The following is a 15,110-nucleotide window of genomic DNA, read 5'->3' on the forward strand; positions in this document are numbered from 1 at the left end:
AGATATGCCTGCTTGCTGTTGGCAAGTAAAGTAGCCAGGATGCTGAGGAATTGTAGTTATGGTATTATTTTTATTTAAATTGCTGCCTCTGACAAAGAAAAGTAATTTTTCTTCTTTTTTGTTGGTGTTGTTGTCATTAATTTTTGACCTCTGTATTTGTTTGGCCCTGGGTTATCAGCCAGGTAGTCCACCATATTTGTTAGGCTCCTTCTCTGTGTAATACACTTTTCTTCTTCATGTAAGTAATTATACTATGCCTTATGCTAGGTGCTGTGAACTACATGGTTTCTGCCTTTGGGATGCCGATAGTCCAGTTGAAGAAACAACATAGAAACATAATTTTTAAAAATTATATACACAACACTATCAACAACACATTGCCAAATATACATTCATTGAGTACAATGAGTCAATAATGGTGTTATAAGATGCATATAATCTCAAAAGAGCCCATGAAAAACCAAGCAGATGAAAAATACCCATTATTCAGGCTATGATATCTTGATAGATGCACAATTTGTAGAGATCATCTGTCAGAATGTGTATCTTGAATGGGAACTTCATATGAACAATGAGTTAGAATCAGAATTGATAATGTATTGGATCACCTTTGGGAAGCAGTGGAATATTTTCTAAAATCTCCTTGAAACAAAGTCTTATGTTTAATATAGTAATATTTTTGCTTTGTTGTATGACTGCTAGATAAGGGACACTATGAACACTGAAGAATTGACAATGAGTGTCACCTACAGGGCAATGGAAATAGGCATAGCACGTAATGACAGACTTCAACACATTGAAACCGAAAAATGATTTAAAAAGTCAAGCATGTCATTAGAGAAATTTATACACTTGTTGTGTGACAAGAGGAAGGGATAGTTGATAGACAATTCAGGCCCCATTAGTATTCTAGAGATTTACAAATAAAATGTGGAAGGTCCTTGGTACATTGGATGCAGTTTTTATAGTGAACTTTTGGGACAGTATAAACGAGAATCTCACAGGAGAGGTTAATACGGAATGGATGAGACATGCAATAGTAGAGGGGAAATCTATATCTGTATGACTATAGATCCATTTGAATTCTAGAAAGGAATAGAAGAATCAGAATAGGGTAGAGTTAATCATAAATGATTTCCCAGAGGAGCTACATTTTAAGTCAAGTTTTAAATGGAGAGATAGCTAGATTATAGATTGGTAACTTGGAGTTATTATAGGAGGCATTTCCCTAGGGAAAATGGAACAAGCAGCAGAGATAATGGAGCTCATGAAAAGGACATATTTATTGACTTTGGTCATACAGGCAAAGCAAATACTGTATTCGTTTATCTTGACTATTAATTTTAAGGTTCTTGTGACCATTCTCTGCTAGAGGCCCAGGGTTTCTGGCACAAGCATAATCTATATAGTATGAGAAGGTTTAGAAGTTCCTGTCAAGGAAACCACTGTTGCTGTGCTTACATGTGGTCATCACTGGTATGTTGTATCCATAAGACCTCGAGCAGCTTACAGCAGATCTTAATGCACAAATCTTCAAACAATAACACACAACACAAGGGAGCACATATTTAGAAATACATGGAAAACCACCTGGGTAACAGAATGCCCAGTGATTCACCGCTTCACCATGAAGAGTGCCATGTGGCTTCCTTGCTATCTTTCCTTCCAAAATACCCAACTCAGTTACTGATATATAATTGGCCAACACAAAGACAACACAGGATGGAATTTGCCTTCTCAGAATAGAAGAGACTGATGCCCTTCTATGGGATAATGACAATGAGGGCTACCTTCCTGCATCCCTTTTTTGTGATTATATGAGCCAAGAATTAGGGCTCAAATGCTATCAACCCAATGGATAAATAGGTAATGAATACATTAGGTGAGGGGAAAAATCCTTTAGTATTTTCACTTATGAAAGGATCCAAGGTAAGAACAAAGACACAGTTTACAAGTTTAAGTTGAGTTTGGTAACTCAATTGCTGCCCATCTGTGAAACATGGAAATTATTATTTTAAGGGATAACACTAATAAGTGAGGAGAGCTTGACCTCTTAGTTCTCAAAATATAGCATCAAATTTAACATATGGAAAAACTAAAAAAGATTTGCACATGCATATAAGACTTCAAGCATTTTACATACAATTTGCAGAATATTTAATAACACCCATGACCCACCCTTTGAGAAGAAATACCTTGGGTATTAACATTAGAGAGCATCAGTGGTATCTTTTTCTAGGGGAAGATGTAAAATAATCTGGTCCATGTCCCCTACTCTTACATAAAAATCTCTTTCAATTAAGACCATACTTGAATTGCTCCAGTTAAGAAGATAGAGGATTGACACAAGTTCACTGATTGCATGGCTCCACAGAAGAGAGGAAAAGTAAAATGACAAAATTCATGCCATAAAAGGGGCATGGCCTAAAAATTTTGAGGGATCTACTTGGCAAATAGTTGAAAACATTTTCATTGCTTATAGGAACTATCTTTTCTCAGTTACACAAGATGATTGATTATTACTATTAGTGCATAACAGAAATTTAATTGGCACCTTGACTTCCACAGGGAATCACAATAACCAAGAACCTTTATCACCTTGTGTCCAAGCCTCTGATAATGGACCTCTCTACCCTAGGGTGATACTCAGACAGCAGATGCACAGTCCATTGCTAAGCCATATGGAAGCTGTTCCAGCTTCCAGACCTTCACAGAGCTTGTGTTCCTCTGGAATAGTCTTTCAGAGCCCAGGGTCACTTTCATACCACAACGAGGCACTAGAAAAGGGTACAGACACTGAAAGATGATTTCCAAATTAGTATCAGTTGTTATCACAGTTGTTAATTCTCCTAATGTGTTTGAAAATAAGATGTGTGATAATATATTGCATTAAATGACTATGAAGTTTCTGGTAAATACTCCTTCCCCATATGAGTCACAAAAACTTCATCTTGTTTCTATCAATAATTCTCACAAATTCTGAACTCATGTGCTTGACCATCCACCAAGAAAAAAAAAAGTGGCTAAGGAATGGATTGCTGTGCATATGAGGGACAACAATTTCACTTTATTGACTCTTCTATTCTTATTTAAATAAATACTGGATTAAATGAAAATGGAAAGCTGTAGGCCATTTAAGTAAAAGAGCTGTAATATAATAGTTAAGAAATGTATTGAACCTCTGATTTAATCATCAATTGGGATAGTCAGACTAATTCAGGAATCGTGTGGAATTCTGAGCCATTCAAATGAGAGCCACATGGTGGCCTGAGTAGGTCAGATCTCTCATGGAAAAAATAGATTAGACTACCTATGTGAATATTCTCAGCACAAAGAAGGCTAGCTTAGTCCTGGAATCTTTGAAAAGTGGCTCTAGATAACAGCAAATGCCCAGTCTTTACTATTTCCTTAGAATAATATTATGAAACTGAAATGAATGGAACTAAGAAAACAGTATATGCAGATACCAATTTAATGTTTGAAGAATCATTTGTGAATGTTCATTTACAGAGAATGAACTGAGAACTGGAAACATGAAAGACAAAATCTGTTTAGTTTGCTGGGTGATGCCTTCTGTGGTATGGGGGATGGAAGAAGGGCCTAAATAAAAAAAATTAAAAAGAAATATGATAGTCATTAAACATATGAAATTAAAGAAAACATTTTTATGTTAGCTATAATATATAACCAGAAGGTCACACACAGACACACTGGGGAACTAGAAAGAGTGGGTGAGAGAACTGAAGAAATGGAGAGAGGGAAGAGATTGATCCTCCCCTCTATTTTCCCATCCCCCCTTTTTGTTTTGGTTTCATCTTTATTTATTATTTGTTATTTATTAGATTTCTATAGTATCTGTTCTCCACAGAGCATAACATAATATATATGCGACTCTCAAATTGTCTAAATGACATTCTAAAATAAACATTGTCAAGAATCCCTACTCTCAAAATTATAAAAAAGGGGGAGAAAAATTTGGAAGAGGAAAAAAAGGAAGTAAAATGAAAATTTCTGACTGTTTCCAACACTTCTCCTGGTTTCCTCTCAATTATTTGTTCCTATATCTTCACTTAGGTAAATTAGTGATAGGAGGGTTCAACCATCCTACACCTTTACTTACTCCCAGTGTAGACTTAACAGACCCCTCAAACTTTTACTTTATTTTTGAAAATTGTATTTAATTAGTCAATTTAGAACATTATTCCTTGGTTATTAGAATCATATTCTTTCCCTCCCCTCCCCCAACCTATTCCGGTAGCCAACACACAATTCTACTGGGTTTTACATATGTCCTTGATCAAATCCTATTTTTATGTTGTTGATGTTTACATTAGGATGATCATTTAGAGTCTACATCCCCAATTATATCCCCTCGATTCATGTGATCAAGCAGTTGTATTTCTTCTGTTTCTACTCCCACAGTTTTTCCTCTGAATGTGGATAGTGTTCTTTCTTGTAAATCCCTCTGAGTTGTTCAGGATCACTGCATTGCCACTAATGGAGAAGTCCATTACATTCGATTGTGCAACAGTGTATCAGTCTCAGTGTACCTTGTTCTCCTGGCTCTGCTCCTCTCACTATGCATCAATTCATGGAGGTTGTTCCAGTCTCCATGGAATTCCTCCACTTTATTATTCCTTTTAGCACAATAGTATTCCATCACCAACATATACTACAATTTGTTCAGCCATTTCACAATTGATGGGCACCCATTCATTTTCCAATTTTTTGCCACTACAAAGAGTGCAGCTATGAATATTCTTGTACAAGTCTTTTAACTTATTATCTCTTTGGTATACAAACCCAGCAGTGCTATGGCTGGATCAAAGGGCAGACAGTCTTTTAGTGCCCTTTGGGCACAGTTCCAAATTGCCCTCCAGAATGTTTGGATCTATTCACAACTCCACCAGCAATGCTTTAATATCCCCATTTTGCCACATCCCTTTCAGCATTCATTACTTTCCTTTGCTGTCATGTTAGCCAATCTGCTAGGTGTGAGGTGATACCTCAGAGTTGTTTTGATTTACACCTCTTGATTATAAGAGATTTAGAACACTTTTTCATGTGCTTATTAATGATTTTGACTTCTTTAACTGAAAATTGTCTATTTGTGTCCCTTGCCCATTTATCAATTGCAGAATGGCTTGATTTTTTGTACAATTGATTTGGCTCTTTATGAATTTGAGCAATTAGACCCTTGTCAGAGGTTTTTGTTATGAAGATTTCTGCCCAATTTGTTGATTCTCTTTTAATTTTGTTTGCATTGATTTTGTTTGTACAAAAACTTTTTAGTTTAATTTAATTAAAACTATTTATTTTACATTTTGTGATTTTTTTCTAACTCATACTTGGTCTTAAAATCTTTCCTTTCCCAAAGATCTGACAAGTATACGATTCTGTGTTCACCTAATTTACTTATATGTTCATTCTTTATATTCAAGTCATTCACCCATTCTGAGTTTATCTTGGTGTAGGGTGTGAAATGTTAATCCAAAGCCAATCTCTCCCATATTGTCTTTCAATTTTCCCAGCAGTTTTTATCAAATAGTATGTTTTTGTACCAAAACATGGGATCTTTAGACTTATTCTAGACTGTCTTGCTGAGGTCACTTACCCCAAGTCTATTCCACTGATCCTCCTTTTTCTCTCTCAGAAAGTACCACATTGTTTTGATGACCATTGCTTTGTGATATGGTTTGAGATCTGGGACTGCAAGGTCTCCTTCCTTCACATTTTTTTTCATTGTTTCCCTGCATATCCTTGATCTTATGTTCTTCCAAAAGAACTTTGTTATGGTTGTTTCTAATTCAGTAAAAAAAGTTTTTTGGTAGTTCGATGGGTATGTAAATAAGTTTGGGCAGGATTGTCATTTTTTATTATGTTAGCTTGTCCTACCCATAAGCAATCACTGTTCTTCCAATTGTTTAGATCTAGTTTTAATTGTGTGGAAAGTGTTTTGTAGTTGTGTTCATATAGTTCCTGTGTTTGTTTTGGCAGATAGATTCTTAACTATTTTGTATTGTCTAGGGTGATATTAAATGGAATTTCCCTTTCTATTTCTTGCTGCTGAGATGTGTTGGAAATATATAGAAATGCTGATGACTTGTGTAGGTTTATTTTGTAACCTGAATCTTTGCTAAAATTGTTGATTATTTCGACTACCTTTTTGGTTGATTCTCTAGGATTCTTTAAATAGACCATCATATCATCTTCAAGGAGTGATAAAGGCTTGGTCTCCTCATTACCTATTTTAATACCTTCAATTTCTTTTTCTTCTCTAATTGCTACTGCTACTCTTTCTAGTAGAATCTTAAATCATAGAGGTGATAATGGGCATCCTTGTTTCACTCCTGATCTTATTGGGAAAGCTTCTAGTTTATTCCCATTGCAGATGATGTTTGTTGATGGTTTTAGATATATACTGTTTATTATTTTCAAGAAAAGTCCTTCTATTTCTATGTTTTCTTGTGTTTTTAATTGGAATGGGTGTTGTATTTTGTCAAAGGTTTTTCTTCATCAATTGATATAATCATGTGATTTTTGATGATTTGCTTGTTAATAAGGTCAATTATGTGAGTCGTTTTCCTAATATTGAACCATCCTTGCATTCCTGGTATAAATCCCACCTGATCATAATGAATAACCCTTGTGATCACTTGCTGGAATCTTTTGGTTAGTACTCTAAGATTTTTGCATCTATTGTTCATTAAGGAGATTGATCTGTAGTTTTCTTTCTCTGTTGTTGACCTGCCTGGCTTTGGAATCAAAATCATATTTGTGTCATAAAAGGAATATGGTAGAACTCATTCTTTCCTTATTCTGTCAAATAGTTTGTATAATATTGGGATTAGTTGTTTTTTGAATGTTAGATAGAATTAATTTATGAATCCATCTGGTCCTGGGGACTTTTTCTTAGGGAGTTCTTTGATGGCTTGTTCAATTTCTTTTTCTGATATGGGATTATTTAGGTATTCTATTTCTTTTTCTGTTAATCTAGGCAATTTGTATTTTGTAAATATTCATCCATATCACCTCGATTGTCATATGTATTGCCATATAAACGAGCATAATAGTTTTTAATGATTGCCTTAATTTCCTCTTCATTAGAGGTGAGGACTCCCTTTTCATCTTTAATACTCTTAATTTGGCTTTCTTCTTTCCTTTATAAATTAGATTGACCAGTACTTTGTCTATTTTGTCTGTTTTTTTCAAAATACCAGCTTCTCAGCTTCTGGGCTTATTTATTAATTCAATAGTTCTTTCACTTTCAATTTTATTAATTTCTCCTTAATTTTTTAGGATCTCTAATTTAGTCTTCATCTGAGGATTTTTATTTTGTTCACTTTCTAGTTTTTTTTTTAATTTGCTTGCCCAATTTATTGGCCTCTGCCCTTCCTAATTTGTTAATATATGAACTCAAGGATATAAATTCTCCCCTTAGTACTGTTTTGGCTGCATCCCATAGATTTTGAAAGGATGTCTCATCATTGTCATTTTCTTAAAAGAAATTATTATTTGTTTCTATGATTTGTTCTTTAATCAATTTTGGAGAATCGTATTATTTAATTTCCAATTAATTTTTGATTTACCTCTCCATATACCCTTACTAATTATTTTCATTGTATTGTGATCTGAAGATTTAATTTATTATTTCTGCTCTTTTATACTTGTTTGCAATGTTTTTAGGCCCTAGTACATGATCAATTTTGTGAATATCCTGTGTGCTGCTGAAAGATGTATTCTTTTGTCCTTTATTTTTCTCCACATATAGACTAACTCTAATTTTTCTAAGATTTCATTCAATTCTCTTACCTCTTTCTTATTTATTGTTTTGTTTAATTCATCTACTTCAGATAAAGGAAGGTTCAGGTCTCCCACTAGTATAGTTTTTTCAATCTATTTCATCTTTAAGCTCCACTAGTTTCTCCTTTAGAAATTTTGATTCTATACCATTTGGTGCATGCATGTTGAGTAATGATATTTCCTCATTGTCTATACTGCCTTTTATCAGGATGCAATTATCTTCCCTATCCCTTTTAAACAGTTCTATTTTTACTTTGGCTTTGTCAGATATCATGATTGCACCTTCTGCCTTTTTTTTTCTCAGTTGATGCCCAATAGATTCTACTCCATCCACTTACCTTTACCTTTTGTCTATCTACTTTCCACATGTGTGTTTCTTGTAGACAACATATGGTAGGATTTTAGTTTCTAATTCACTCTGCTATTTGCTTGTGTTTTATGGGTGTGCTCATTCCATTCACATTCAGATTACAAGCTGTGTATTTACCAACATTTTTCTTTCTACTCCTAGCCCTGCCCTTTCTTCTTTCACTGTTTCCTTCTACACCAGTGTTTTGTTTTTAATCAGTCCCCCTAATTCCCACCCTTATTTTACTTCCCCCCCCCAACATTTCTTATTCCCTTCTTATTTTCTTTATGGTCTTTTTAAACTACCCCCCCACCCTCTCCCTCCCTTGTATTGCTTCTCTCCCCACCAGTCCATTTGTTACCCTTCTAATTCTCTATAGGGCTCAAATCAATTCTCTGCACCAATGGATTTGATTGACTTTCCCTCTTTTAGTCAATTTCAATATATGTAAGAATTATGTATTTCCTATCTCAAACTTCTTTACCTTTCCAGTGTATTGGTGTTCTTCCCCACTCCTGCCATATGATTCTTTGTGACATATAAATTTACCCAATTTTTTTTTACTTTTCCCATTTCTCTTAGTATTAACCTCTTTTTTACCTCTAGTTATATATATATATATATATATATATATATACACACACACATATATATAGTATGTATATATGCATATATATTTATATACACATATATATTTATTTATACATATTTACATGTATTTATATACATATATACATATTTATGTCTTGACATTTTATCCTATACAGTTTGTCACTATTACCTCTAAGTATTATTCCAGCTACCTAGGTGATAATAACAATTTTTAAGAGTTACCAATATCCTTTTTTCTTATAGGGATACATAGCATTATCTATTGGGTCCCTTAAAAAGTTTTTTTGTTCCCCTTTCTTAATTACCTTAATTACCTTAATTACCAAGAGAAATAATTTTCTTGAGTTCTGTGTTTGGGCATCAAATTGTCTGTTCTGGTTTGGTCTTTTCTTTATGAATGCTTGGAAACCTATTTTATTAAATGACCATAATTTCCCCTGCAAGAATATAATCAGTTTTGCTGGGTAGTTGATTCTTGGTTGTAGACCTAGTTCCCTTGCTTTCTGGAATATCATATTCCATTTCTTTCAGTCCTTCCGTGTAGATGCAGTTAGATCCTGTTTTATCCTAACTGTGGTTCCATGGTATCTGAATGACTTCTTCTTAGCAGCTCATAATATTTTTTTACTTGTTCTGGTAGTTCTTGAAATTTGGCTATAACATTCCTAGGTATTGTCAGTTGGGGATCAAGTACAGCAGGTGATCTGTGGATTCTTTCAATCTCCACTTTTGCCTATTACTCTCGAATGTTGGGGAAGTTTTCTTGGATAATTTCCTGTAAAATGATATCCAGGATTTTTCATTTGTCATGATTTTCTGAGAGACCAATGATTCTTAAGTTGTCTCTCCTGGACCTGTTTTCTATATCTTACATTTTGTGGATGAGGTGTTTCATATTTTCCTCAATTTTTTCATTCTTTTGATTTTTTTTTTTTTTGTTTCTGCTGCCTGGTCAAGTTGTTTGCTTCTAGTTGTTGTATTCTAGTTTTTAATGACTGAATTTCATTCCTGGTTTTTTGGTCATCCTCCTTATGGTCTGATTTTCTTTGGAGGTCATCTTTCATCTCCTTTGCCTCATTTTGAAACTGATTAATTTTGGCTTTGAAGCACTATTTTCTGTTTTCAGATGATTTATTTTGTTTTTTAAGTTATTTTCCTAGTTGTCTTCAGCCTCTCTCAATTGATTTTTGAATTGTATTTTGAGTTCTTCCAAAGCCTGTGTCCAATTTCCTGGAGTTTCTGTGTTTTTTGCTTGGTGTTTCTTGATCCTCCTCTGTTTCATTTGCTCTTTGTTCATTGCCTAGATAGAAGCTTTCAATTGTAACTTCTTTTTTATTTTCTTTTGTTTAGTCATATCCCCCCCCCCATAGTTTCTTGTAGTTTTGCTCCTCTCATTTTGTGCTGGATCTGTGAGTTTGGGCTGTTCTGTCCTGAAGGGTTTCTTCTCTGTTCTGCTATTTGATCTGGTTGATCTGATTTTCCTTGGTTGATAGCAAAAGCTGAAAAGGAGCTGGGTTTCTTCCCTATGGTCAAGGCTGTTGCCTGAAGTTTGTTGCAGCCTTTGCCCCTTGGAGCTCAGTCAGTGAGGCTCTCAGATCAGTCTGTGGAGAGGGGTGTTAGAGCTTGAACTTCTCTGCCCTCTGAAGGCTTCTTATCTGCCCTTATTGGTGAAATTGAGCCAGGGTAGAGTTGATCTCCAAAGCTGGATGTACCCTGAGGCCAAAACCTCCAGAAATGGGGGTAGGGGGGAAATGGAGTGTTTTGGCTGAGGCTGGGCTGCCTGCTCTTTGCTTCTCCTCTAACTGCCTCTACTCTGCCTGTGTTCTAAGCCCTAAGCCTGGCACAGCTTTGCTGGCAAGGTTCTCCCTCTGGACTAGAGCCCTTGCCTGCTCAGAGATTCAAGTAATTGCTGGAGGCTCAGTGCTGTAGGCAGGGGAGTGGTCCTGGAACCTTCCTTCTTCCTTCCACTTAAACCTATGTGTTCTAGAGTTTAGGGTTTTTTGGGGAACATACCTTTTAAGTTGGGTCCAGGAGGAGGATTCCCTCACTCTCTCCTGTTGTTAGATTTGGTTTTCAGTCCCCTGGAAATTCTGTATTTTTGATGGGTGATGAAGGGTTTGTGGAGGTCTTAAGTTTTGCTATTTCTATGCCACCATCTTGACTCTCCCTCCTCTCTTTTCCTTGGAGAAGATAGCACAATTTGTCTTCCAGACAGGAAGAATATGTCTCCCCAAAGACTGGGTATGGGAGATAGAGGTTAAGGACTGGAGGAGAAAGTCTTAGAGAAATGAACTACTGCCTCCCTTCTTGATCTTAGCTGTTGTTGAGAGGCAGGGAAATTTCCTGTCTCTGTATCCTCCCAATATCCAAACCCCAACCTTTCCCTTTGAGACTTAGTTCACTCCTCAGACCTCCATTTTGGGGAATGGTATGATTCTCCCTAATTCTTCAGTCTCCTCCTTTGATATCAGCAAGCAGGCAGACCTGATCTAAATTGTAACACTTTATTCCTGAGAACACACAGGGCAGAGAGAGTGAGGATGTTTGGCAAGGAAAGTGGGAGATAGGAATCCCTACAGATTAGAAACTGATCTCCCCCTCCAATCCTGAGGGGTTCAGTCTATCTGCCTGGTCCTCCTTTTGGTCAGTTGTTGGGTTTGTCCTTCCTTCTAAGCTAATCTGGCTATGAGTTGAAATTCAGGACAATTTTGGGAAAGAGAGATCTTCTTAGTAGACAGCTTCCTATAAAGTCCAAGTCTACTTTTGTCTTTAGTTTGAACCAGAGAGATTTAGGGGTTCACTATTAGGCAGTCAGTGTCCAGAGGGATCCTCCATCTCAGAGGTCCTTTTTTCAGACCATCCACTTGAGCAGAGAGCTTACCAGAAGTAAGCTGGCAGTTTGGAATTTTCTCATATCCTCTATTCCTTCCTGGAATCTTGAGTCTTCCTTCTTCTTTCTCCACTTGGGCTGTTCCTTTGCATTGCTGGAATTGATTTTTTCTCTCCTTTTGTAACTTCTCTCTTACATAGCCATGTTCTTAAAAAAACACAAGAAAAATAAAGGTAAAGAAAATAGATTTTTAAAAAGAATAATGATACATATCTAGAGTCTAGAGAGTCCTTTTGTAGATAATAAAAATGTAAAACCGGTGGGGTTGCTGCTATGTTGGGTAAAGTAATATAGACTTCTGACTTTTGTAGGATTACATCAGAGAAACTTGATAATTTCCTTAATAGCAATCCACAATGTGATTTCTGCCTGGTAGAAATACATACTTTTCCCTGTATTCAGTGATAGAATACCCGATCTCCTCTTACCCCTATACCAGTGAATAAGGATCATTTATGGATTGTTGAAAGATTTATTGGTATTCATGGTCAGACATGTTTGAGAGTTGCACAGGATGACAAGTATGGGGTGGCTATTATAATTATTCCTGATGTGAGTACCATATATTATTATTGGAGGGGTGAGTTTTATAAGATTATTCACTTACCAAAATGAATAATATGGAAATATGTTTTGCTTGATAATACATGTAAAACCAAGATTGAATGATTTATCAAATCCAAGAGGGGAGAGGGAAGAGTGGAAGGACACAACATGAATTATATACATTTTGAAAACGTATATGTAAATTTATTATTAAAATGAGATAAAGATAAAAATAAAAAAAATAAAGTGAATACCGTAATTCAGTACTTAGTTATGTATCTGACAAATATAAGGGACTTAGTGAATACATGCTGGTTGATTGATGACATGACAGTCCCCATCCAAGCATTCTAGAACTTTGAATAAAGTTTGGGTAGAAGTATCCTACTTCTATAGGAATTCAATGGGTACTCTAACCTTTTCCATTCATTGTATTAAAAGACAAGGCAAAAATCTCATATTTAAGATTCTGTGAGATTTTCCTTCAAATAAAACTCTGGACTATCCTAAACTAAATGTAGGCTATGAATGAATGAATTGTGAATTTAGAAGAAGTCAAATAAACTGTGTGACCTTGTTCAAGTCCATTTCTTTCTAGGCTTTGGTTTCTTCACTTTTAAAAATGTAATTTCCAACTGTAAAATCATATCTTTGAAAGGATTATCAATTCTTTCTCTATACAGAAAAAGGGGGTGGGGAGGGAGAAAGAAGGAAAGAAAACAGAGATGGGGGGAGGGAGAGGGAGAGAGAGAGTTGGAGAGAGTGGAGAGAGAAAGAGAAAGACAGACATACAGACAGAGTGAGGGAGAGAGGGAGAGAGAGACCGAGTGAGAGAGAGAGGGAGAGAGAGAGAGACCGAGTGAGAGAGAGAGGGAGAGAGAGAGAGAGAGAAAGACCGAGGGAGAGAGAGAGGGAGAGAGAGAGAGAGAGAAGGAAGAAGGGAGAAGGAAAGAGGGAGAGGGAGAGACCCTAAAGCTGAATAGAGTTAGAATTTAAGAAACAAAAAGAATATAAACTAGCCATGGCAAAAAGTGATGGCCACAGAACATCAAGAAAGAAATCTAAGCTTCCTGCACAGTTTAGTCAAAATGAAAAAAGCAAAACCAAACCAAACAAAACAAAAAAGACAAAGAAAGTGAATATCTTCATACCATTCTGTCAGTTTTTACCTATGGAATTGGATTTGTTTCTCTTCTTGGAGCCCTGCCTCACTGTGTAGCAGTTTAGGTTCTCTGTATATAAGGCAATTTGATGCAGATTCTATGCCCTGAGCACAAACAAAGGGATGGAATGGCTGCTGACATTTTGTTCTACTTTAATCACTATCCTCTTAGGTGCAATGTTGAGATATCATGCGGCAAATCCCAGAGAATTAGCTGCTAACATTTCACAGCCTTCTTTATATGACCCTTTAATTTACTACTCTGTCCTTGATTTTTCTCTGGGCATGCTTCTATAGCGTTAAGGCTGGTAGAATAGCAATAATGCCTCTGCATTGAAAGACTATTGGCAAAAAATAAACCAATACTTGATACACAATCCATGTTCTTGAAGTTAAGATAAATCTCATCAGAGACCAGTGTCCTTTTGTTCTCTTGTTTCACTGAGTTGAGTTACCTGGATTACTCCTCCAGGGCTATCAAGATTTCTGAGCTATGAGTGTTCAGCCACTTTCCTTATTTATCAGAGTATCATCAATCTTCATCATGGCGCAGTAAATATCTCTGCCGAGGTCAGTATGTTGGAAATAGTTCAATTGTTATTTTCAGCACAAAAGAACCTGAATTAAATCACTCCTTTTATGTACTTCAGAATCTTTCTAACCTGTTTCATAAGAGATTATATTTTGGGGATAGAGCAAAAAAAAATTGTATTCTTTATACATTGCTGGAGAAGAATGTCCTTTGGGGGTTGGGTGGAAGGAAAAAAAATTATTTCTGCCTGATCAAAAAATTCTTAGAAACTCTCTCTCTCTCTCTCTCTCTCTCTCTCTCTCTCTCTCTCTCTCTCTCTCTCTCTCTCTCTCTCTCTCTCTCTCTCTCTCTCTCTATATATATATATATATATATATATATATATATATATATATATATATATATATATATATATACTACCATGTCCCCCAGGAGAGAAGTAGGTAGCATTCTTTTTAAAGTTTTTAATCTGGAGTCAGAGGCTCCCTTGTGTATCAAACATGACCATAGAATTTAGATCTAGAAGATTTCGAGGCCATCTTGTCCAACGCTTTCATTTTATAGATGAGGAAACTGAGGCGCTTTTCTTTTGATAGCTGCATTTCTCTCTTCCACTGTGATTATAGAGAAAATCTTCCCATGAATGCATATCAATTTGGAGTAGAGTAACAGTGTGCATACAGAAATTATTTAGTACCTATTGGCTCTGGAGATAAAAAGATGAAATGACACATCTCTAGCTCTCAAAGAATTTGCAGTTGGCTGGGAATGTTACATACACAGTTAAGTATAATGTTCAGTAGCCTAATAAAGAGATAAAAATAAAGATACATACATAAAGATAAAAAAATACATTAGGAAATTTGAGGAGGGAGAAGACACTTTGAGGGCAACTAGTTCCCAGAGTGGATAGAGTGCCAAGCTTGGAGTCCACAAGACCTGAATTCAAATACTATCTCAAATACCTCCTAATTGTGTGACTCAGGCAAGTTTCTTTCTTAAAATTTTATTAAGTCAATTCAGAACATTATTCCTTGGTTACAAGATTCATATTCTTTCCCTTCCTCCCCTAACTCCACCCTTCCCGTAGCCAATGTGCAATTCCACTGGGTATTACATGTGTCCTTGATCAGAACCAATTTCCACGTTGTTGATGTTTGCACTAGGATGATCATTTAGGGTCTACATCCCCAACCATATCCCCCTCGACCCATGT

Source organism: Monodelphis domestica, chromosome 3 (genome assembly GCF_027887165.1).
Source record: "Monodelphis domestica isolate mMonDom1 chromosome 3, mMonDom1.pri, whole genome shotgun sequence".
In the NCBI taxonomy this organism is placed as follows: domain Eukaryota; kingdom Metazoa; phylum Chordata; class Mammalia; order Didelphimorphia; family Didelphidae; genus Monodelphis; species Monodelphis domestica.